This window comes from Enhydra lutris, unplaced genomic scaffold, assembly GCF_002288905.1.
Source record: "Enhydra lutris kenyoni isolate GAN:26980312 unplaced genomic scaffold, ASM228890v2 scaffoldscaffold18, whole genome shotgun sequence".
NCBI lineage: Eukaryota > Metazoa > Chordata > Mammalia > Carnivora > Mustelidae > Enhydra > Enhydra lutris.
Window position 1 is genome coordinate 11887580 of NW_019154102.1, and position 25623 is coordinate 11913202.

The window sequence follows — 25623 nt, forward strand, 5'->3', positions numbered from 1 at the left end:
TTTGTTTTGTTTTGTTTTCAATTTCTCCAAGTGATTCTAATGTGCAGACAGTATTAAAAACTACTGTTGTATAAAGCAGTTGGTGCTCGACCTGGGCAAGTGTGTACTCAGGGGATATTTGTCCATATTGGGAGAGATTTTTGGTTGTTGCCCCAACCTGGAGTAAGGGATGCTACTGATGGGTAGTGGTAGTGAGGCCAGGTTTATGGGCTGAATTTTGTCATTCCAAAATTCATATGTTGAAGTCCCAACCCCCTGTACCTACAAGTGAGGTAACAGTATTTGAAGATAAAGTCATCAAAGCGGTAATTAAGTTAAAATGAGGCCTCCAGGGTAGGCCTTGAATCCAATATGGCTAATGTCCCTATAAGAAGAGAGACACCAGAGATGTGTGTGCACAGAGAAAAGGCCTCACATGGGGGGTGGGACGGTTCATCATTTTACAGATGTGGCAACTGGACCTGAGAGACAGTAATTACTCTAGATCCTCCTCTAGTATGTAGGGAAGCTCAGATCCAAACCCAGGACTCTCTGACTCCTCTTTCCTGCTATTCACGATGAACTTGTATCAGCAGCTTGATGGAAACATTAAGAGTGGGGAAAATGCAGTTCTAAAGCCAACTCTGTCCTGTCTGCAGGGCATCTACAGGCAGGTGGTGGCTGGTGAGCTAGAATAGCCCAGGCTTTGGGGTTAGACACCTGGGTCTGGATATCAAGTTTGCCATCTATTGGTTGGGTGGCCTTAGACATGTTTCTTACTGTCCTGTAATTCAGCCTCCCCATCCTTAAAGCAGAGATAAATGGTACCTACCTTTAAAAGACTGTATTTTCTGAGGCAGCATACATAAAGCACATAGCAAGTGCTCAAGAAATGGGAGTTCCAGTCCATTCTCAATCTTTCCCTGGTCCTCAGTTTTCTCGCCGATTCTGCTTCCTACAGTGTTATTGGGCTGTTTCAATGAGATAATAAACACCAATGTCCTTGATAAGTTCAGGGCATCACCATTATGGGAGGACAGGGTGCAAACACTGTACTTTAGGCAAAATTTAGCCACCAGTTGTACAGCCCTGAGGAAGTCAGCTAAACCCTCCAGTGCCTCAGTTTCTCTATCTGAAATGCTGGTAGAATGATAGCCATTCATCCTTCTCCTACACTTAGGCTTATGAGGACAAATGAGTGCACTTTGTAATTGTTATAAATTGAATTTCAGGCCATATGGTTCTGTCAGACTTCTAAACAGCCAGATGACATGCCTAGCCCCCGCCACCCATAACACGCACACCTCCCATGGCCTGTGGAATATCAGCCCCCTCACATCAGCTCATTTGTCTCCTCAAGGACACACTAGCTCTAACTTCACAGAATTTTCTTTTGTTCTTTCAACTCCTGAATTGATGCACATCTCAAGCCTTACTCTCCCTGTCATCATCTCTCCCAGAGTTGACATATGGCTGAACTGATATCCTTCCTCTGTTTCCTTTCTTGTTACTACATGTCCAGTAGTATTGCATAAAAGTGCTCAACGGGAAGGGTCAAGCTCAGTTTCAAGCCTGAGGTCTGGGATTACATCAAATCCCTAACGTTTATCTGTCCTCACCATCAGCCAAATACTTCCCAATTTAGGTCTCACACAAGTCAAGAGAAGACTGAATTGTCTGGGCTACAGCATGCCCTTCTCTCACCTCCGTTTTTCTTACTAAATTCCAAGGTACATCTCCCAAACCCACTTAGGTCTGGGTAACGGTCCCAGAAAACATGGCTCTTGGGAGCCCAGCAGCATTTCTACCCCTGGAGGCTGCAGGGCCTGTTGGGCAAACAGACCACCTCTGCCAGCCTGGAAGAGGGAAGGCCCGCACAAAGGACTTTTAGGTTCAATGAAATAAGAAGTCAATTTGAGCCCCATTTTGAAGGTGCCTCACTCTCCACATGCCTTAGATACACAGTGATATATTATTACCTGACAGAACTCCCCTACCATACCACATGCAGCTTTAACTTGGGGGTGGGGGGTACTGACCCATCCCAAACACCAGCACTTTGGGATTCTATGTCAGGAGTCACCCCCTGCCAGCAGATGTGGTGATCCTATCTGTTCTCTTGCCTCTCATGGTTAAGTTCATTTTATTGCCGGTAAATCCACAATGAATAATTGGGTGCATCCCCAGTACCTAGAGCAGTGCCTGAAAGCATTGAGACATTTGATAAACACTTGTGTAGTGAATAAACAAATGAATGATGCACAAATAAAAAGTTCAAGTGGAGATTAGAAGGGAAAACAGAGTTTGGGGGTTTGGTTTTGTCTGGTTTTGTTTTGTATTTAAATGAAAGAACAGAAGAAAGAACTGTAATTTGGGTTCCAAATTAGAAGGCAACCAGGCCCAGGAAAAAGTCAATCATTTGTTTGACCATTTGGGGGCATAGCAGTCGGCCAGCAGGTAATGACTGTCGACAGCTCAAGGTATAGCTCTAGAGAGCCTCCAGGTCCAAGAAGTTTCATCCACGGGTTCGGGGACATCTCCCCTGCAGCCCCTGCTCCTCATTTCTGCCTTGTTTTGCTCATCCTGCTCCACGTACACAACCTGAATGAGGTTACTTAACCCTGACAGCTTTCTCTGGGGAGCAATTAGAGCCTTTAAGATTTTACCTGTGCTTCACCAGAAGTCTTCTCATTAAGTAGTTATTTAAAATGTTCCCAGGGCCTAAAACATTAAGATTTAAAGAAAACAATTGGCTGCTTTTTTCCATGCCAAATCAGACCGTTGTTTAACATGGTGAGAGCTACCACTGAGGCTACTGAAGTAGAAAAAGGGGGGCATATGTTGCTGGAGAACAGAAACTTCGCAGGGTAATTAAAACCAAGACAAGTTCAGGGGCCAAACGAGTCAATGGGATGTCTTCAGGAATTGGGCTTTGCAGGGCTCCTGCAGTCCAAAAGTCAGAACCAAACTGGCCTCCAGGACTTCCAAAACACCTCACTTTTGTATCCCTTCTCACAAAATAGTCAGACTGGAGGCTTCACGGAGGAAGAGGCAATGGGCCTGCCTTGAAAAATGGCAAGCCAGAGAGGTGGAGGAGCAGAAGACAAGGCACAACGGTGGGAACAAAGGAGTGAGAGAGCGTAGGGCCCAGCCAAGACAGAAAACTTGTTTGGAAACAGGAAATAAAGTTCTCCCTTCTTTTCTTTTCTTTTCTTTCTTTTTTTTTTTTTCAGTGAAAAGCCATTTTATATCTCCAGTGTTTATTTTTTTAAATTATGTTATGCTATTCACCATACAGTACATCATTAATTTTTGATGTAGTGTTCTACGATTCACTGTTTACATATAACACCAACTGCTCCATGCAATCCTTGCCCTCCTTAATACTCATCACCAGGCTAACTCATCCCCCCTTCTCCCCTCCAAACCCTCAGTTTGTTTCTCAGAGTCCATAGTCTCTCATGGTTCATCTCCCCCTCTGATTTCCCCACCTTCATTTTTCCCTTCCTTCTCCTAATATCCTTCATGCTATTCCTTATGTTCCACCAATAAGTGAAATCATATGATAATTGACTTTCTCTGCTTGACTTATCTCACTTAGCATAATCTCCTCCAGTCCCATCCATGTTGATGCAAAAGTTGGGTATTCATCCTTTCTGATGGCTGAGTAATACTCCATTGTGTATATAGACCACGTCTTCTTTATCCATTCATCTCTTGAAGGGCATCTCGGCTCTTTCCACAATTTGGCTGTTGCGAACATTGCTACTATGAACACTGGGGTGCATATGGTCCTTCTTTTCATTACCTCTATATCTTTGGGGTAAATACACAATAGTGTAATTGCTGGGTCATAGCGAAATGAAGTTTTGGGACTTCATTAAGATAAAAAGCTTCTGCACATCAAAGGAAACAGTCAAAACAAAGAGGCAACCCACTGAATGGGAGAAGATACTTGCAAAGTTCTTTCTGATCATGCCCTGCCCTGCCAAGAGAATCTCACCCTTTGTGGGAAAGTGCTTAGGATAACACCAAAGTCATCTGTGTCTGAGTTGTGTGGGGCGTTCATTACTGAGTCATCTTGAAGTTCTAACTTGTGTTGCAGTTTGAGTCAAGGATTCCAATTTATTCCAAATTTATTCCAAAATTCTAAATGAGATCAGGTTAGATCAGAAAATGGCAATGGATATCATCTCCTTCAAATCTGTGGTTTATTGATCCAGGACAGAAAGAGGCCTTCTCAGTGATCAGGGAAAGACACATACGTCTGTTTGGAGTCCAGCTCAGAATAAAGGGAAAACATCCCTGGGTTCTAAAGACTTACAGGCTTCTGTTTACTGGAACTTTTCAGAAAGAATTCTTCACTCTTTTGAGCTGTGAGTTTATGCAGGCTTCAGGATAACTCAGTAATTAAGTCCCCACACAAACCAAACTCAGATGGTTTTTTTGCCTTCCCTGTCATTTCCCACGAAGGCCTTGTTCTCTTTGCAGGGCAGGATACTATCAAAAGACTAAGCCTAATAAGCTTGCCTTGGGCTCCTTCGAGTTCCTTGATAGTGGTCCTGCTCTTGAGGACCCCACCCCCAGCATGTCCCTCTGCCATGCTGCAGTCAAGTTTGTTGCTGTCCTGGGTGATTACTCCATGCCAAAACCATCTTCCTAGTCATCCTTCTTTCTAGGGCCTGATAAGGTAATATAACCCTTTTGTTCTTTGTACAAATTTTGAATTTTAATAGGGTTTTCTGTAGACATTGTCTGCAAGAAACACTGGACCTATCTTTACCAGTCCTTTCTGTTTTGGGGGACATTCCCTTATCAGCCCTGCATCCTCAATAGAGTCACGACTCGAACTCCTAGCTTCTTTTGCAAGTACAATACAGGACCGTGACCTAGCTCTGTCATTACACATATCCACACGTGACTTTGTTCTGGAAATGAGCAAGTGCACAATGTGAGGAACCAAGCTCTGTCAAGCGAACACAGAGGCAACAGACCTTGGAAGACCAGGTCTGACTCCAGATGCAAAAGGAGGCAGCAATTCATGTAGTAGAGGTGATGGGTTCCTGGCATTGAGTTCTCAGCAGCTGTAATGGTGGTTCCATCTTCAGACCAATGCTGCAGTATAGTTGGGGCATATTTTCCAGAAGTTTAATCTTGAATTTACTTCTCTCCTAACTCACAATGATTCTGGTGGGAACGAAATATCACATAATAAATCCATTTTCTTCTTGAAACAATCAAAGTGGTTTCTGTTGTCTGCAACCAAGAGCGCTGACCAAGGGCATTTCAGGAGTCAAGGGCACAGTAGCCTAGGGGCACACAGAACTTTGATACTGTCTATGCTCTTGTGGGGACTCTTTCCTCAGCTAGTCTTTAGTGACAGGATAGAGGACAAGGGTCATGGTTTCCTGGGGATATAGGGAACTCATTCTTTCAATGCAAGGCAACCTTGTAAGTTAAGAGCAATCTTTTCTTTCAATTGTGATGTCTGCAGATGTAAGTTTCTTTGACACCCATGTAAACTACAACACAGAGGAGCTTCAAACTGTGACCTCAAGCCAGGTCATGATCTCTCTTCTCCCTCTTTCCCCAGCTGTAGCTCAATCTTTCCTTCAACTCTTTCCATACTCCCAGTTACTTCCTCTCTCAAACCCTATTCTCCCACCAACCTCAAACTTCCAATCAACCCCTTTAAAGTAAAATAATGAAAAATAGCTTAGAATCTTGTCCTTTGCCAGGAGTATGTGCATGATACAGGAACCAAAGCCATGGACTAAAAGAACAATACTCCCTGGTGAAATTCCAAGCATTTGCCCAGTCAATAAAGGAAATTTGTGTTTGATATGCTTCAATTTTTGTTTGTTTGTTTTCGGCAATGAGGACTTCCTAGAGTGACTATAAAGCCATCACACAGGAAGGAAGGACTAACATTTATTTAAAGGTATTATGCTGGATGCTTTTTCCCACACTGTCACATGTGCCCTTTGCCTTCAGCACTTCAGCTGTACCAACCACCTTGCTACTCCTCCAACATGCCAAGCACCATTCAGTCTCAGGCCTTTTAACCTTCCAGTCCCTCTACCTGAAGCACTTTGCCCAAATACCTGCATGTCTCACTTTCTTACGACCTTCAGGTCTCAGCTCAAGTATTCTTAATTGGAGATACTTTTTCTAGATGAATGGCTGGTATTCCTATTCCTGGTATTCTCATCTCCTCTTACTGCTTTATTAGTTCTCCATATCACTGATCACCATATGACATACTTATTTATATGATTACTGTCCAGCACCCCCACCCAAATGTAAGTTCTATAAGAGCAAGGATTCTGTCTTTGTTCTCAACACTTAGAAAAATCACTGCAAGTAGTAAGTGCTCAATAAAATTTGCTGAATGGATTAAATTCATACAGAACTATATACATGTCATTCTCATTCTCAAAAAATAATGATGTTCAGAAAAATTTAATGAATTGCTCAAGCTCTCCCAGCTAACCTGTGGTGAAGGCTGCATCCAAACCTGAATCTACAGAACAAAGATCAAGCTTCCTCAATCCCACCACCGGAGGCAGCTTAATCATACAGAGTATTAAGGTTGGCTCCCTCAGTTCCTCAGTGACCTTCCAACCTCTTCCTGGTCAGTAACACTTTTATTGCTTAAGGTAACACTGGTTGCTGTAACTGATAAACCTTCATATCTAAGTGGATTAACACAATAAAAGAATCTGATACAGGTGTTCTTGGTAGGAATGTTCTCCTCCAAATGGTGAATCAAGGACCTAGGTAGGCTCCTTCTAACTTGTGGATCCACCCTCTTTGACACATGGTTCACAAGGCTGCCCTGGGAATCATGTCCACGTCAGACCACCTGAAAGCTTAAGAGCATGAGGATCATATGTGGGGAGTGGGGTGGGGTAGGGAGGAGATGTAGTATAACTGTGAGCCCAGGAAAAGAAAAAAAATAGGTATGGTGATCAATTGCCAGCCCTAAGAAGACCCAAATGTCATCTTCTATTAGTAACTCAGGTTTTAGAGTGCTCTAACTGCTGAGTGGGGAGGTGCCACCTAGACCTAGAATTCAGGTAGTCTTAGGTTCAAGTCCTAGGCCCACCACTGACCACTTTTTTGACCTTAGTCAATAACACATCTAAGTCTCAATTTCCTCAACTATAAAATGAGGACAGTAACAGCACCTACTTCATCAAGTTATAGAGAGGAAAAGCTGAGATAATACTGGTTGGGTATGCAACAACAGTTCTGACACATGGCTATTACTAGGGGGAAGATGTTCAAAAGAGGGTCCCCAGCCTCTTATCCCGGCAGTCCTATTTGCAGGCTAGCTTGTGGTCCAGAGAGCCACTCTGGGTCTCAAAGCTTAGGCTAGAAAAGCTTTGTCCCCGCTTGACAAGTGACCTGTGAATCCTCTCTGTTGCATCCTATTGATAGTTTCTGACAAATCTTACAGTATCGGTTTGCATAAGTAAGTTTGAAATGCCCTTTCCATTAACAGAGGAGCTCTGCTATTAACTAATTACACTTTGGCTTTTCCTGCGTTAGTCACAGTGCCAGGGAGAAGAGGCCAAGTGCTAAGTGGCCTTTGGCTTGGAGAGAAGGCTTGTGCGGATTGGGATGATCAGGGGTTGGGGTGGGTGTGGGGGTGCTGTTTTCTCTCCTTTCCTTCCTACAAATCCAGTCAATGGGAGGAAGGCCTGCTGAAAAGAGGACCCATGGAGGAGGTACTGCTTCCAATTTCCCTTAGGAGTATTTTCAAAGAATTTGGGAACCTCAGATTTTCAGAAAAATACAAATATTCAAAAAAGAAAAATAAACTGCTCAAGGTCACCCAGTGAATGCATGGTTTGATTATAGTGGGATCCTAATAGGAAGAGCTCTAGTCTTAGGAACTAGAGCTCCTATGCTGGTTCCAACCCTATGTCCAACATTAGCAAGGTCAGCTCCAGCCTAGACTGGGATGCAGTGGTCTGCCCACTCATCCTCTGCTATGCCTTCCTCCATGTTAGTAAAGGGAAAAAAAAATTTTTTTTTGAAGTGAGTTAGCTATGAGCTCAAATCCCTGCTTTGCCACTTAGGCAAGTTATATAATCTCTCTGGGTCTCAACTCCCTTACATGTAAAGTGAGAAAATCTATGTCAAGTGCCACCACTGTGAAAGAGGGTGACTCAAAGTAGATACCAACTAAATATTAGTAGGTAGGAGTTTCCAACCCCACCCCTACTTTGAGATCTCTCTCCTTCCCATAGGCCTTAATGTCACAAACCTGAAAATGTCCCTAAAATGTCACCCCTTTCTGAGGTATTCTCACATCAAAGTGACACACTGTGTACCTGAGGAGTGGGGAAGTTTGCCCCATCTCAAATAGTGAGATGCAGATATCTCTGACAGTGATGGGGTGGGCCCAACAGAAACACATTTAATAGGGTCTGAGAACTTCTTGGAGGGACAACTCCTCCTGAGAGATGGAATCAGAAATTCTGAGCTTCACCCAAGACAAAGCTTTCCACAAAGAAAGGGAGTAAAGATTTTTAGTTGGAATCAATCAAACCTATCCCTATCCCAGCTACAATGGATAAGTGTTTAGGTCCTGGAAACAGAAAGTAAATAAAAATAGAAAAAACTAAACATCATTTCCAATTAGAATGCAGAAAATGACAAAAGACTGTTGCTTCCATCCTAACCATGAAGAAAAAAGCCAGATAAGCTACAACATCACAAAAATCAGAGAGCTAATATACAAAGAAAGAAAATGAACTAAATTTCAAAAAGTGGTGCTTCCCTCCTGGCAAGAAGAGTGCTATGATGCTTTCATCATTAGTGAAGGAGTAGAGAATGAAGAATATGCCATGGATGGGGATTAGGAGAAAGCCAACAAACTTTTCACAAACATAGCAGTGAGTTGGATGGCATGACAGATGAGGACCTCGAAGAACCCAAGCAAAACTGTCAATCTGGGGGCACCTGAGTGGTTCAGTGGGTTAAAGCCTCTGCCTTCAGCTCAGGTCATCATCTCAGGGTCCTGGGATTGAGCCCCACATCGGGCTCTCTGCTCAGTGGGGAGCCTGCTTCCCCCTCTCTCTGCCTGCCTCTCTGCCTACTTGTGATCTCTGTCTGTCAAATAAATAAATAAAATCTTTTAAAAAAAAAACTGTCAATCTGTATCTACCCACCAATATGCTCCTCTTGTTCTCATGTAGGCCCAGAGGTAGTATCATGAGGGCTGGGAGGACAAAAGAGCTGACACAGATCCCCCTGAGGTCCTCACAACCTTCCCTAAGTACAGGGCTGAAGGTCAGGGTGGGACAAGAAATCTGGAATCACTCTGAGGTGCTCTGGGCTTCCATCAAGTGCACTGCAGCCATCTTCCAGAAGATGTGGACAGGACATCTGGCAAGAGAAAGAACCCTCAAGATGCAGAAAGCTGGGGCAAAATTGGAAAGCAAAGAATACTCTCCAGTGAGGGAGCTGAAAGCTGACAGCCAGATTCTAAGGCCTAAGGAATTTTCCGGAATCTCACCAGTATTCACATCCTTAATCTTGATAAAGCGAGTCTTAATTTTTTTCTCAAACCATTTTAAGCCAGTGGAACGAAGACTCTAACTTAAGCTGCAGTCAAGCCCAGACTTAGCTGAACTGCAGATGAGATTAACTCAATCCTCTCACAAATGCCCTCAGGAAAAAAAAAAAAAAAAAGATGATCCTCTTTTCTGGAGGTGAATATTATTTACTCCACTCTTATTCTACATAAAATGTCTCCAAACATCAAGCTACATTAAAGATACAAAAATGCAAGAAAATCTTACCAATGTCAAAAGAGGAAATAGTCAATTTAGTAAGACCCAGAAACGGCCTAGGTAGGGTCTTTAAAATAACAATGACATTTTTAAAAATCTAGGGGAGAAAAATAAAAGCATGAACAAATTAGGGATTTCAGAAAACAGAAGATAACTATAAAAAAGACCCAAATGGAAACAACAGAAATGGAAAAAAAGATCAAAAATGAGAAATGCGTCTAATAAATTTAACATCAAATTAGATATAGCAGGGAATAGATCAATAAATTTGAAGACAAAATAGAAAATATCCAAACAAAAACAAAGAGTAAAATGGAGGGGAGGGAGGGACAGAACTGAGGGATAATATCAAATGATCTAAAAAACATGTAATTGAAATTCTAGAAGAAAAAAAGAAAGATAACAGGGCAACTATGTTTTTCTTTCTTTCCTTCCTTTCTTCTTTTTTTAAAGAAATGGCAGTCAAGTACTTTCCAAAATCAACGTGTAGATCCAAGAAGCTCAGTGAACCCAAGCGGGACAAATACAAAGAAAACCACACCTTAAAATGTCACAGTTAAACTGCTGAGACTTACAAATAAAAAGAAAATTCACAAAAGTAACCAGAGGGGTAAAAATGTATATTATTACAGGAAACAACAGTAAGAATGAGGCTAGAAAACTGAAACAACTCTATAGTGCTGAAAAGGAGAAAACTTATCAACTTAATGTTCCACATCCTGTAAAAATAGAAGCAATATATAGACATTTTCATAGATAAAAACAGAGGGAATTCATCCCCAGAAAACCAGTACCACAACAAAGGCCCCCCCCCAAAGTTATGTATGTGTGTGTATAAAATATATCTTTTTATTCTCTTTATATATATGTAATATATATTGTAATGTATATTATATATTAAATTCTATAAAAATTATTGACTTTGGGGGCACCTGGGTGGCTCAGTGGGTTAAAGCCTCTGCCTTCGGCTCAGGTCATAATCCCAGGATCCTGGGATCGAGTCCCATGTCGGGCTTTCTGCTCCAAGGGGAGCCTGCTTTCTCCTCTCTCTCTCTGCCTGTCTCTCTGCCTACTTGTGATCTCTGACTGTCAAATAAATAATCTTTTTAAAAAATTATTGACTTTTTAAAACAATAATAATGACAATAATAATAATATGTCATGAGATTTGTAACACAAAAAAGTAAAATATATAAAAACAAGAGGATTTAAAGGGCAAGAGTCAGGTACATGGAGTTGTTGCTATAAGGTTTTTTTACATTGTTCGTAAAATAGTATAAACATAGTTGAAGGTAGATTGTGACCATTTAAAGACACAAAGTTTAATTTCTAAAGAGCAAGTGCTATAAAAATAACAAAAAAGCATAGCTAAAAAGCAATAGAGAAGACAAAGCAGAATATCAAAAAATACTTGATTTGTCCAAAAGAATACAGGGGAGAAAAGGAAGTAAAGAGCAAAGAACAGATGGTAAAAAGCCAAGATGGTGGACTTAAACCCAATCATACATTAATTATATTAAATGTAAGCAGATTAAGCACACCCAGGGTAAAGCAAAAATTGTCAGACTCAATAAAAAAAGACTTACCTACATGTTATTTAAAAATAACGTGTTAAATATAAATTCACAGGTAGATTAAAAGGAAAAGAGTAGACAGAACTACCTTATGATCTAGCAATTACACTATTAGATATTTACCCAAAGGATATAAAAATATAGATTCAAAGGGGTACATGCACCCTGATGCTTAATGCTTATAGCAGCATTATCAACAATAGCCAAACTATGGGAAAAGAGCCCAAATGTCCGTCAATTGATGAATGGATAAAGAAGATGTGGTGTGTATATATATGTACACACAGTGGAACTATATATATATATATATATATATATATATATATATATGCACACACACATATATGAATATTAGTCATCCATCAGAAAGAATGAAATCTTGCCATTTGCAATGATGTAGATAGAGCTAGAATGTATGATGCTAAGTGAAATAAGTTAGTCAGAGAAAGACAAATACCATATGATCTCACTCATATGTTGAATTTAAGAAATAAAACAGATGAACATAGGGGAAGGGGGGAAAGAAAAAAGAAGGAGAGAGGAAACAAGCCATAAGAGACTCTTAACTACAGAGAACAAACAGGGTTGATGGTGGGAGGTGGGTGGCAGACAGGCTAGATGGGTGATGGGTATAAAGAGGACACTTGTGATGAGCACTGGGTGTTGTGTGCAAGTAATGAATCACTGAATTCTACTCCAGAAACTAATATTGCACTGTATGTTAACTAAAATTTATACTTAAATTTTTTGAAAAAATAATAGATAATAAAATTATAAAAATAATAAAAAAGGAAAGGAGTAGAAAAAGATATTCTTCCATCCAAGTACTAACCAGGCCCGACCCCACTTAGCTTCTGAGATCAGACAAGATCGAGTGTGTTCAGGGTGGTATGGCCGTAGACAGAAAAAGATATTCTATATAAACATTAAGTATTAGAAAGCTGGTGTGCTATGATAAAATCAGACAAAGTAAGCTTCAAGACAAAACATATTACCAGAGATAAAGAGAGCATTCCATAATTATAAAAAAGTCAATTTATAAGTGTATGAACCTGGTGATTCACAGACCTGTACCCCTGGAGCTAATAATACATTATATATTAATTTAAAAAATTAAAACATTTTTAAAAATTAATAAAAAGAAGTCAATTCATTAGAAAGAACTTACAATCAATCCTAAATGTGTAGCGAATCATAACAGCATTTCAAAATTCAAAAAGCAGACCTTGACAAAGCTAAAGAGAAATCTACTTTCACAACTGTAGATTTTAATACCTTTCTCTCAGTAATTGATGTAATAGCAAAAAAAAAAAAAAAAAAGTCATTCAAACAGCTTGACATAATTAACATTTATAAAGTGCTATTTTCCAGCTGGAGAGAGGTAAGACAGCGGAGGAATAGGGCAACCCTAAGTTGGCATCCTCCCTCAAACACAGCTAGATAAATATCAAATCATTCTGAACACCCAACAAATTGATCTAAAGTTGAAGAGAACTAAGCTGCACATCTACAAACCAGACAAATGACCCACGGAAGATAGAAACTGCTGAGAGTTTGTGGGAGAAAAGAGCCATGGTCCCTGCCCAGAGTAGCAAGAGAGAAGGAAAGAGAAAAAGTCGGGGGCAGAGGGGAAAGAGTTAAAACATGGTCAGGCACCTACACAAGAAAACCATTCCCCAAAACCATGGGTGGGGGAAAAGGAGAGAGTTACAATCCCACCAGTTTTCTATAAAGAGTGAAGCACAGATTGTGATGTTTCAGAGGTCTGCAACATTGCCATGTTCACGCCTGGGAAGCTGAGCCATGCTCTGGTGGAAGAGCAGAGCTGAGACCCACCAGAGGGCAGCCTGAGGATCCCCAGGATCACATAGGGAGAAGCAGTTCCCCTGCTTAGAGTGCATTTGGTAGAAGCCATATGGCTTCTCCCTGGACAGAGGACCCTGTGGGCACCATGGAGCTAACCCATTCACCAGTATAGGAATAAAGACACTGATGCAGGGCTGCAAACCCTGGCATCATCTGTGTGTTGTGATTTACCATAAACTCTGAATCACTGTGCAGTCATGTGACTGTCTTCTGTGACAAGCCAGCACTGGGCACAAAACAAGGAGATCCTCCTCCAGAGGATCAGTGGGGGACCACAGTGCAGGGTCTCTGAAGTGTGGGGTCTTGAAACTACAGCCATGCCTGAGATAAAACACAGGAGTGATGCACCATTTGGCAGGCAGACAGCTCAGACTCAGGGTGAAGGAAGGGACCTGACAGAAACCAAGGACAAAGGCAGGGTCACTGCAGCTGTGAGGGCTTACTGAAGAGGGGTGACATGCATTTCCTGCTCCACAGAAGAGAGAGAGAACAAGGCGAAGCCATTTTTCTCCCTGGCCCACCAACTTGATCCACCTCAGTGAGCGGAACAGCATTACCAAGTGGAGAACGGAGTAGCTACACCAAACCCCTGCCCCCTGCATGGGGCAAGCGCAACTTCACCAGGGCTTAGAATCAGAGCAGCAGGACCCTCCCCCAGAAAACCAGAACAAACCCCTCGTCCACACCAAGTCTACTGATCCAGAGTGCTTCAAAACTTTAGCTCTAGGAAAAACAGCAGCTAGTGTTCTTTGGGGGCTCCTTATGTCTTTTGTTACTTGTTTTTATCTTTGTTTTTGTTTGTTTGTTTGTTTGTTTTTTGGATACAGAAAGAATTTTTTATTTTTTAATTTACTTCATATATTTTTTTTCTCCTTTTCTTCTTTTCTTTCTTTCTACCGTTTTTCTATCAACATTCTCACAACAAGCAGACTAAAATGCACCTAGGATCTAGCCTCTATGTATTTTATTTTGTTTTTAATTTTTTTTCAATTCTTAGTTTTAATTTTGTTTTATTTTGCTTTATAGCTCCCCAAAATGCCAAAATGAGGAATTCACCCCAAAATAAAGAACAAGAAGAAATGATTACCAAAAATTTAATCAATGAGATATAAGTAAGATGTCTGAACTAGAATTTAAAACAGCAATTATAAGGATACTAACTGGGTTTGGAAAAAATAGCACAGAAGACATTAGAGGATCCCTTGCTGCAGAGATAAAAGAACTAAAGTCTAGTTAGACCAAAATTTAAAATGCTATAACCAAAATGCAGACCTGAAGAGATGCCATAAAAACAAAGATGGATGGATCAGAGGATCAAATAAGTGATATAGAAGATAAAACCATGGAAAATAATGAAGTTAAAAAGAAGAGAGAAAAAATGTAATGGATCATGAAGACAGACTTAGACAACTCAGCAGCTTATTCAAATGGAATAACATTCGTGTCATAGGAGTCCCAGAAAATGGAGAGAGAGAAAAAGTGGCAGAAGGTTTATTTGAGCAAATTATAGCTGAAAACTTCCTAATGTGGGGAAGGATGTGGTATCAAATTCCAGGAAGCACAGAGAACTTCCATTAAATTCAACAAAAGCTAACCATTGCCAAGTCACATCATAGTTAAATTCACAAAATACACAAACAAGAAAAGAATCCTGAAAGCAGTAAGGGGGGGGGGGGGAGTACTTAACCTACAAGAGAGGACAGATTAGGTTTGCAGCAGATTTGTCCAGAGAAACTTGGCAGGCTAGAACCAAGTGGTAGGATATATTCAACATGCTGAATGGGAAAAAATATGCAGCCAAGAATCCAGCAAAGCTGTCATCCAGATTAGAAGGAGAAATAAAGCAGCACCTGGTTGGCTCAGTGGGTTAAAGCCTCTGCCTTTGGCTCAGGTCATGGTCCTGGGGTCCTTGGATCGAGTCCCGCATTGGGCTCTCTGCTGAGCGGAGAGCCTGCTTCCCTCCCTCTCTCTCTCTCTGCCTGCCTCTCTGCCTACTTGTGATCTGTCTCTCTGTCAAATAAATAAATAAATAATCTTAAAAAAAAACTTAAAAAAAAAAAAAGGAAGGAGAAATAAAGACTTTCCAGCAAAGCTGTCATCCAGATTAGAAGGAGAAATAAAGACTTTCCCAGACAAACAAAAACTAAAGGAGTTCATGACCACCAAACTAGCCTGCAAAAAATATTAAGGGGAAATTTTGAGTGGGAAAAAGAGACCAAAACAACAAAGACTAGAAAGGAGCAGAGAACATCACCAGAAACACAAACTCTACAGGTAACACAATACAACTGTATTCATATCTTTGAATAATCACTCTGACTGTAAATGGACTAAATGCTCCATCAAAAGACATGGGGTATCAGAGGGGCACCTGGGTAGTTCAGTGATAAAGCATCCAACTTTTGATCTCAGCTCAGGTCATAATCTCAGGGTCATGGGATCGAGCCCCAAGTCGGGCTCCATGCTCAGCAAGGAATCTGCTTGAGATTCTCTCTCTCCTTCTCCCTCTGCCCCTCCCCCAGCACACTCTCTCTCATAAATGAATAAATCTTTTTAAAAAAATGACACGGGGGGGCGGCACCTGGGTGGCTCAGTGGGTTAAAGTCTCTGCCTTCGGCTCAGGTCATGACCCCAGGGTCCTGGGATCAACCCCCGCATTGGGCTCTCTTCTCCACAGGGAGCCTGCTTCCTCCAGTCTCTCTCTCTGCCTGCCTCTCTGCCTACTTGTGATCTCTGTCTGTCAAATAAATAAATAAAATCTTTAAAAAAGAAATGACACAGGGTATCAGAATTGATTAAAAAAAAAACAACATAAAAGGGGCACCTGGGTAGCTCAGTTTGTTGAACATCTGCCTTTGGCTCAGGTCATGATGCCAGGGTCCTAAGATGGAGTCCCACATCGAGCTCCTTGTTCAGTGGGGAGCCTGCTTCTCCCTCTGCCTCTGCCACTCCCCCTGCTTGTGCTCTCTTTCTTTGACAAGACACACACACACACACACACACACACACACACACACAATCCATTTATAGGCTGCCTACAACAGACTTATTTTAGACCTAAAGTTACCTGCAGATTAAACTGGGGGCATGGAAAACAATCTGTCATGCTAATGGATGTCAAAAGAAAGCCAGAGTAGCCAATTTATATCAGGCAAACTAGATTTTAAACGAAAGAAAGTAATAAGAGATGAAGAGCACTATATCATAATTAAGGAATCTATTCATCAAGAAGATCTAGCAATTATAAATATTTATGCCCCAACTTGGGAACACCCAAATATATAAATCAATTAATAATAAATATAAAGAAACTCATTGGTAATAATACAATAATAGAGGGGACTTTAACACCCCACTCAGAGCAATGGACAGATCATCTACGCAGAAGTTTAACAAGAAAACAATGACTTTAAATGACGCAATGGGCCAGATGGACTTAACAGATATATTCAGAACATTTCATCCTAAAGCAACAGAATACACATCCTTTTCGAGTGCACGTGGAACATTCTCCAGAATAGATCACATACTGGATCACACAAATCAACCCTCAACAAGTACAAAAAGATCAAGATCATACCATACATATTTTCAGACCACAATGCTATGAAACTTGAAGTCAACCACAAGAAAAAATTTGGAAAGACCTCAAATACATGGAGGTTAAAGAACATCCTACTAAAGAATGATTGGTTAATCAGAAAATTAAAGACAAAATTTTTAAAAATACATGGAAGCAAATGAAAACATAACAGTCCAAAACCTTTGGGATGCAGCAAAGGCAGTTCTGACAGGGAAGCACATTCCCATACAGGCCTACCTCAAGAAGCAAGAAAAGTCTCAAATACATAACCTAAACTTACACCTAAAGGAGCTAGAAAAGGAACAGCAAATAAAGCCTAAAGCCAGCAGAAGAAAGAAAATAATGAAGATTAGAGCAGAAATAAACAATATAGAAAAACAACAGAACAGATCAACAAAACTAAGAGCTGGTTCTTCAAAAGAATTAATAAAATTGATAAACCCCTAGCCAGATTTATCAAAAGAAAAGAGAAAGTATCCAAATAGATAAAATCACAAATGAAAGAGGAGAAATCACAACCAACACCACCAAATATAAAATGCTATTCCCCAAACCTGCAAATACTCATTAATTTCAAGTGCACCTAAAACATTCAACAAGAGAGACTATATGATGGGCCATAAAACAATGCTGAAAAGATGATCAAGGCTCAAAATCATATTAAAGTAACAAAATAAACCTTCTGATCACAATGGAATTAAATTAGATATGAATTACCAAAAGAACAGAAAATCTTGAAATGTCTCCAATTTTAAATACTCATTTCTAAGTAACTTGTAAGTCAAAGAAGAAATCATAAGAGAAATTAGAAAAAATTCAGTGGGGCACCTGAGTGACTCAGTCACTTAATCATCTGCCTTTGGCTCAGGTCATGATCCCAGCGTCCTGCGATCAAGCCACTCATTGGGCTCCCTGCTCAGCAAAGAACTGCTTCTCTTTCTCCCTCTGCTTGCGTGCTCTCTCTCTCTGTCAAATAAAGAAATTAAATCTTTTAAAAACGAAATTAGAAAATATCTCTGATTAATAAAGAAAATATAACAGAGGAAAATTTGTGAGATACAGATAAAGCTGAGCTTAAAGGAAAATTTAGAGCTATAAGTGCCTACATTAGGAAAGAGTTAAAGACCTAAATTTTTACCATAAAAATCAAGAAAAAAGGAGCAAATTAAAACTGACATTAATTAGAAGAAAACAAATAATAAAATTAATAGCAGAAATAAATTAAATAGACAAGGAAATAAAAAAATTAAAAGTTGAATATTTGAAAACATTAATAAAACACATAAATCCTTACCAAAACTGATAAAAAGGAAAAACACAAATTACCAAGAAGTAAAAGAGGAGACATTGCTGAAAATCCTACAAATATTAAAAGAATAATAGGAGGATATTATGTAAAAATGAATGCTAAAATATCAACAATTTCTATCAAATTAAAAAATTCCTTGAAAAATGAAACTTATTAGAATTCAGATAAGGAATAACAGAAAATAGAAAAGGCCCTATGCCTATTAAAGAAATTAAACTCATATAATAAAATACCTACCAATAAAGAAATCACCAGGCACAGATGGCCTCACCAATTAATTATGTAAATATTTAAAGAATTAATATCCACTTCACACAATTACTTTCAGAAATTACAGAGAACATTTCCCCACTCATCACATGAGGTTCATGTAACACTGATATCAAAACCTGACAAAGACATTATAAGAAGAACAAACAAACATCCTTCATGAACATAAATGAAAAATTCTTAACCACGTATTAGCAAAAACAATTTACATATATAGATAGATAGATGGTTATATAGAGAGAGATTATTTCCATGAAGTTGATCCAGGAATGCAAGATTAGTTTAACATATGAAAATTGCTCAATAAAATTAAAGGAGAAAAGAAATTACATAATCATCTCATGAGATACAGAAAGAGCAATTAACACAATTCAATATCCATTCAATCAAAAAATATATAACCAAAAAAAACCATAAAACCTCTCAGCAAAGTAAGAAGATAGGAAGAGAGGGAGAACTTCATTAATTTGATACAAAGAATCTATAAGAAACCTACTGGTAATATTATACTTATATCCATTGTCATCACTTCTTTTCAGTATATGTTAGAATTCCTAGCCAGTGCAATAAGGCAAGAAAAAAAAATGCAACACATGAATGTTAGAAAAGAATAAAGCCATTATTATTTGCTGACAATTTGATTGAACAGTAGAAAATCCTATGGACTCTACAAAAGAAGGAGTAGAAGTGATAAATGAATTTAGCAAGGTTATAAGATACAAGGCTAAGATACCAAAAGCAATTTAATTTCAATATAATACTGATGAATAATTAAAAAATAATTTTTAGGGGTTCTTGGGGGGCTCAGTTGTTTAAGCACCCTCCTTTGGCTCAGGTCATGATCCCAGGGTCCTGAGATTGAGTTCCAGAGGTTCCTGCTCTGCAGGGAGTCTACTTCTTCCTCTACCTCCAACCCTGCTTGCGCTCTCTCTCTCTCTCTCTCTCTCTCGTTCTCTCTCTCTCAAATAAATAAAGTCTTTTTTAAAAAAAGAAAAAAATTTTTAAATCCTATTTAAAACATCATCAAAAAACAAAATGTCTGGAAATAAATCTGTTGGAAAATGTATGAGTCACAAAAAAATTTTTACAGAAAGAAACTGAAGAGGTAAAGAAATAGAAAGATATACTGTGCTCATGAGTTAGAAGACAAGTATTAAAAGTCCATTCCACCTATATGGATCCACAGATTCAATGTCATTCCAACCAAAATTCCAGCAGGACTTTTTGAAAAATTTATATACTATGTCTAAAAGTTATATGAGCATAGGATATCCAAAACATGTGAAAAAGAATAATAAATCAGAGGAATTTTATTACATGATTTCAAGCTTTATCATAAAGTTTGATATAGTTTGATTACAGTTTGATATTGATGAAAGAATAGACAAATAGATCAATAGAAAAATGCAGAGATTCCATAAATCAACCCATACATATTGACTATATATATATATATATATATATATATATATATAGTCAACTGACTTCAACTTTTGTTAAAAAGGAAAGCCTGACACATGGTGCTGAATCAGTTAGGTATCTGTATGAAAAACAAAGTCAACCTCAATATCTACCTCACTCCTTGCACAATAATTAATTCAAGAAAGATAGATTATAGGCCTGAATGCGAATATAGAACCATACATTGTCAGAAGAAAAAAAAGATAGAAGAATAGCTTTATAACCTTTAGGTAGGCAAAAATCTCAGGGTGGTTATAAAAAGCATTAACAATTAAAGAATACACTGATATATTAGAATTAGATGGGGCAGATTATATCTTCCAAAAGTAGCTGGAACAATATATCCAGTCCCACCTGGTCTTCCAAAACATTGCCACTCTCCACTAAGAAGTAGAGACAATTAACCCTTCCCTGGAACCAGGGTGAGTTTGTAATTGCTCCAAATCATTGAGTAAAGCAGAAGTGATGCTATGTACTACTGGGTATTTACCCCAAAGATACTGATGTAGTGAAAAGAAGGGCCATCTGTACCCCAATGTTTATAGCAGCAATGGCCACGGTCACCAAACTGTGGAAAGAACCAAGACGCCCTTCAACGGACGAATGGATAAGGAAGATGTGGTCCATATATACTATGGAGTATTATGCCTCCATCAGAAAGGATGAATACCCAACTTTTGTAGCAACATGGACGGGACTGGAGGAGATTATGCTGAGTGAAATAAGTCAAGCAGAGAGAGTCAATTATCATATGGTTTCACTTATTTGTGGAGCATAACAAATAGCGTGGAGGACAAGGGGAGTTAGAGAGGAGAAGGGAGTTGAGGGAAATTGGAAGGAGAGGTGAACCATGAGAGACTGTGGACTCTGAAAAACAATCTGAGGGTTTTGAAGGGGTGGGGGGTGGGAGGTTGGGGGAACCAGGTGGTGGGTATTGGAGAGGGCACGGATTGCATGGAGCACTGGGTGTGGTGCAAAAACAATAAATACTATTACACTGAAAATAAATTTTAAAAAATTAAAAAAAAAAAAAAAGAAGCGATGCTATGTGACTTCTGAAGCTAAGTCAGAAAAAAATAAACAGTTTCCATTTGACTCTCTTCCTTGAGATTCTCTCACCTTTGGAACCCAGCAACATGAAGGGGTCATGGTATGCATTCCTGCCAACAGCTCCATCTAAGGTCTAAGTGGAACCTTACATAGGGGCAGACGTATGAGTGATCAAGGCTTCAGAAGATTTCAGCCCCCAGCTATTACCCCACCCCAGCAGACATCAATGGTGTCCAGAGACTAGAGACAAGCTATCCTTACTGAGTCCTACCAAAATTACAGATTTGTGAACAACATAATTGTTGCCATTATTTTAAGTAAAGAAATTGGGGGATAATTTGTTAGGTGATCAGAGTATCTGGAGCATTATCAGAATAAAAATTATTCTGGATGTCAAAAGACACATTAGGGGAGATGCCTGGGTGGCTCTGTCAATTAAACATCTGCCTTCAACTCAGGTAATGATCCCGGACCCTGGGATTGAGTCCCGCATCAGACTCTTTACTCCATGGGGAGCCTGTTTCTCCCTCAGCCTGCCACTTCTCTTGCTGGCTCTCTCTCTCTCTCTCTGACAAATGAATAAATAAAATCTTAAAAAAAAAAAAGACACCATTAAGAAAATGTATAGGCCATCCACAGACTGGGAAAAATATTTATGACATGACTATACATATTTATAGTATGTATAGTACTATATATAGTACTATATATATAGGACTATACATAGTACTATATATATATATATATATATATATATATATATATATATATATATATAGTATTTACGACTACACATGACAAGGACATATATCCAGCATATATAAAGAATACCTACAAATGAAACATTTAAAACTAGTGCCTTATTTTTTAATACCCAAAAAACATCTCCCAAAATAAGATATGGCCAATTAAACATGAAAGGTGCTCAACATTATCTTGAAGTGTAAATTAAAACCACAATTTCACACCCACTAGAAAAATGAAAATAAATACTGGCAATGCCAAATGTTGGAGACAATGTGAAGCAAGTAAAATGTTCGCATATTGCTAGGTGCAAGTGTACAATGGTACAATCACTTTGGAGAACTAGCTGTTTCTTACAAAGCTAAATATACATCTGCCCTATGACCCAGCAATTTCACTACTAGGTATTTACACAAGAGAAATGAAAACATGCTTCCCCTAAAAGACTTGTGCAAGAATATTAATTACAACTTTATTCATAATAGCAAAAAATAGGAAACAACCCAAATACTCATCTATAGGAAGTTAGAAAAACAAATTGTGGCACATCCATGCAATGGGGTATAACTTAACAGTATAAAGAATGAACTATTGATACATACAACCACATGGATGAATCTTGAATATATCCTTTTGAGTAAAAGAAGTAAAAAAAAAAAAAAAAAAAAAAAAGCCAAACACAAAGGATTTGTATTATATACTTCCATTTAGATGAAGTTAAAACTGATCTAAGATGACAAATTAGAAAGTGGCTGCCTCTGGAGGACCAGGGAATTGACACTAAGAGAAGTATAAGAGGAAACATCTGGGATATTCTATCCTTTTTTATTACACGAGCATATACAATGGTGAATATTCATTGAACTGAACATGGTATGCTGTGCATTTTATTAACTGTATGAATTATACTCAATTAAAAATTACAAAGAGATGTTTCTCTAAACTCTGTAACACATTGGTTCTAACAAAGAAGACTAAGGCATTTGTTTTGTCCCACTCCTCCCCCCTCTCTCCCCGCTGTGCACTAGCAGTATATTGGCACACAGTGGCACTGAGCAGGACACTGGGGAAAGCAGCAAGACACACAACAAATATCCAGGGTCATCAGCAAGTATAAGAGTGTTTATTCACTGCCTCTCAGAGCATCCCAGGAGTACTAGTTTAAGTAGGAAATTTTGTCGGGGGGCCCAAGGTCATGAGTTTTGCAGGTAGGAGTAATGAACCAAACAAATGTGTGACTTCATTCATACCTGCAGGTTGGTGCATCAAGTTGCATCAGAGAACTGAAAAGCTTTAAAATGTCACTCTAATGAGGTTGCTCATCTTACTGTATTTCCCAAGCCACAACCTTCCCACACCTCACCAACTCCCTCTTCAACCCACTGATGAGTTCTGAAACTCATACCCACATACACATACTATTATTTTCTATATGTATGTTTTCCAAAATGTATGTAGACACTAATTGTGCAAATACAGATTAAATCAAAGGCATTACTGAGTCCACTAAATCTTCTCAAAAGTAAGTGTTAAAAATAGAACTTCTATTCAGGGTCAGGCTGTCAAATATTTTTAATAAATAATTTTAAGGGGGTTCTTATACTTGAATAAATACTTGGAGTCAGACCTGGATTCAGATACTGGCTTTGCAACTTCCTAACTGTGTGACTTTGAGAAAATTACTTTGTCTCTATGAGCTTAAGTTTCTTGTTCGAGAAGGTAGAAATACTGTAGTTTCTACCTCATAGGGTCATTGGGTGGATTAAATAATGATAGAAAAGCTTTAACACAGTGCATAACATATAATAACTGTTCAGTAAATATGAGCATTCCTCAGTAGAAACTGTAGGATATACTAAAAAATGTCTTGCACTTGGAGTCAAAACACCTAGCTCAGTTCCTAACTGCCCCCTTCTCTCTGTGATTTGAGCATGTCCCTTTAATTCTCTAGACCTCTATTTCCTTACCTGTAAAATGAGAAAGTTTAATCCAGTATTGGTTACTTCTCACCACCAACTGAACATCTTCTCCTCCAGCCTGGCAGAAGATGTCCGAGCATGGAAAGTTTTAGCACACCATCAACGTAATCCAAAAGCAACCCAAACTGCGGCAAAATGCCAAAGAGCAGTAGGGCTGGGATGAGCATAGCTGCCACTCCTGCTCATGAAGAGACAGACAGACTAGAGAGATGATCCAGAAAAATATTGGTAAGCAGAAAAGATCGAGCATTGATCTAAGAATGATCTCTTCTCTGAGGACTAGCAAGTGAGTTAAAAGTTCCTTTTTGTAAATCCAAGCAAAGAGGACCTTTGAGATGGGAGAGGATTGGTGTTTCCAGTTGGTCTCTTTCCATTCCCATTACTGCCACTTAAGTCAGACCTTCAGTGTCTTCTTGAGACTATGGAGAAAGTGTCACTGTACCTCAGGCAATCCTTCCTCCTTTCTATCCTAAATAGCACAATGGCTATCCTTCCAATACACAGCGTTGTCATGCTCTTTCCTGCTCAGAGTTCTTCAGTGGTGTCCATCTATATTGGACTTAGGATCTTCTTTCAATCAAGAATGCTTTCTAAATTCTACTGATCCATGGGTCACTGAGGTAATTCAGATGGTTCAGCATCTGCCTTCGGCTCAGGTCATGATCCCAGGGTCTTAGGATCAAGTCCCGCATCCAGCTCCCCACTTCGCGGAGAGCCTGCTTCTCCCTCTCCCTCTGCCTGCTGCTCCCCCTGCTTGTGCTTTCTCTCTCTCTGTCAAATAAATAAATAAAATATTTTTAAACAATAGTAAATAAGTAAATATAAATAAACAAACAAACAAATACATAAATAAATTCTACTGATCTTTGAAGGCCTAGCTCAATTCTTACTACTTCCAGAGAGCTTCTCCTTATGGGTTATTAGATGGAAAAGAGAATGCTCACTCACCTGAAAATCTCAAGAAGAGATTTCTACTCAATCAAAAAACGAAATACCTCAGACTGGCACTCAGTATAGTCTACAGAATGACCCCACCCAGATTTCCATGCCACTATTCTACCACTGTGGCCAGTCAAACCTGAGAATTTCCTGAACATTATGCTCTCTCCACCTGGTATCCCAGCCCTCCAATTGTCAACACGTGACCCATCCTTTGAGAGTTATTTCAAATGCTGCTTTTTCTTTCTTACTTCTTAACTCTGCTGCTTTCCCTAATTTTATCTTCCTTCCAAGCATCTTACCACTTTGTTTTTTAACCTGGGATTTTAAAATCTCCATGGCATTCCAATTAAAGGTGCACTTGGAGATTATAAGGCCATAAAGGACAGACACTGACCTCTCTTTATGCATTGTGATCCCTGGATCAGCACTGTCCAGGCATGGTACAGGGCTTAGGAAAGGACACCGGAAAAGTCCATCTCTTGTGATTGTACGAGACATGTCAGAATTGAGTGGGAAGTCAGACACAATGGCATCTAAAGTCCCTTCCAGTTCTAATCTTGCAGGAGGTTGAAAAGGCTCTAAAAAAAACCCCTGAACTCTGTTTTTTTCTGAATTTCTTTGGCTACTACTAGTCACCCAATTCAGCATGTTACTGATTTGTGATGTTGGTTTTTATTTAATTTTTTGCAAAGATGATACATTCACAGAGTTCAAAAAATCTTTGTAATTAAAAGGTACAAATGGCAACATCTCACCCCCTACTCTGATCAGGTGACTGACTGCTCAATTAACCACTTTTATTAGGTTTTTGTATCCTTTCAATTTTTCTTTTATGCAAACATAAATGTATGTTCTTCTATTTCATCATGCAGACAGGAACTTGCAGTCAGTTGCTTTTACAATTAATTTGGGGTTAAATTTGCTTTGCCAGCTGCAATGAAATTGCTGTGTGAGATGTGAACCTCAAACCTCCTTCATGCCCTACTACACATAGCTCAAGGCTGGGCACACACAAATGATTTAAGAAGTACTTTTTGGTCGGCTGCCCTTCCACAACTTT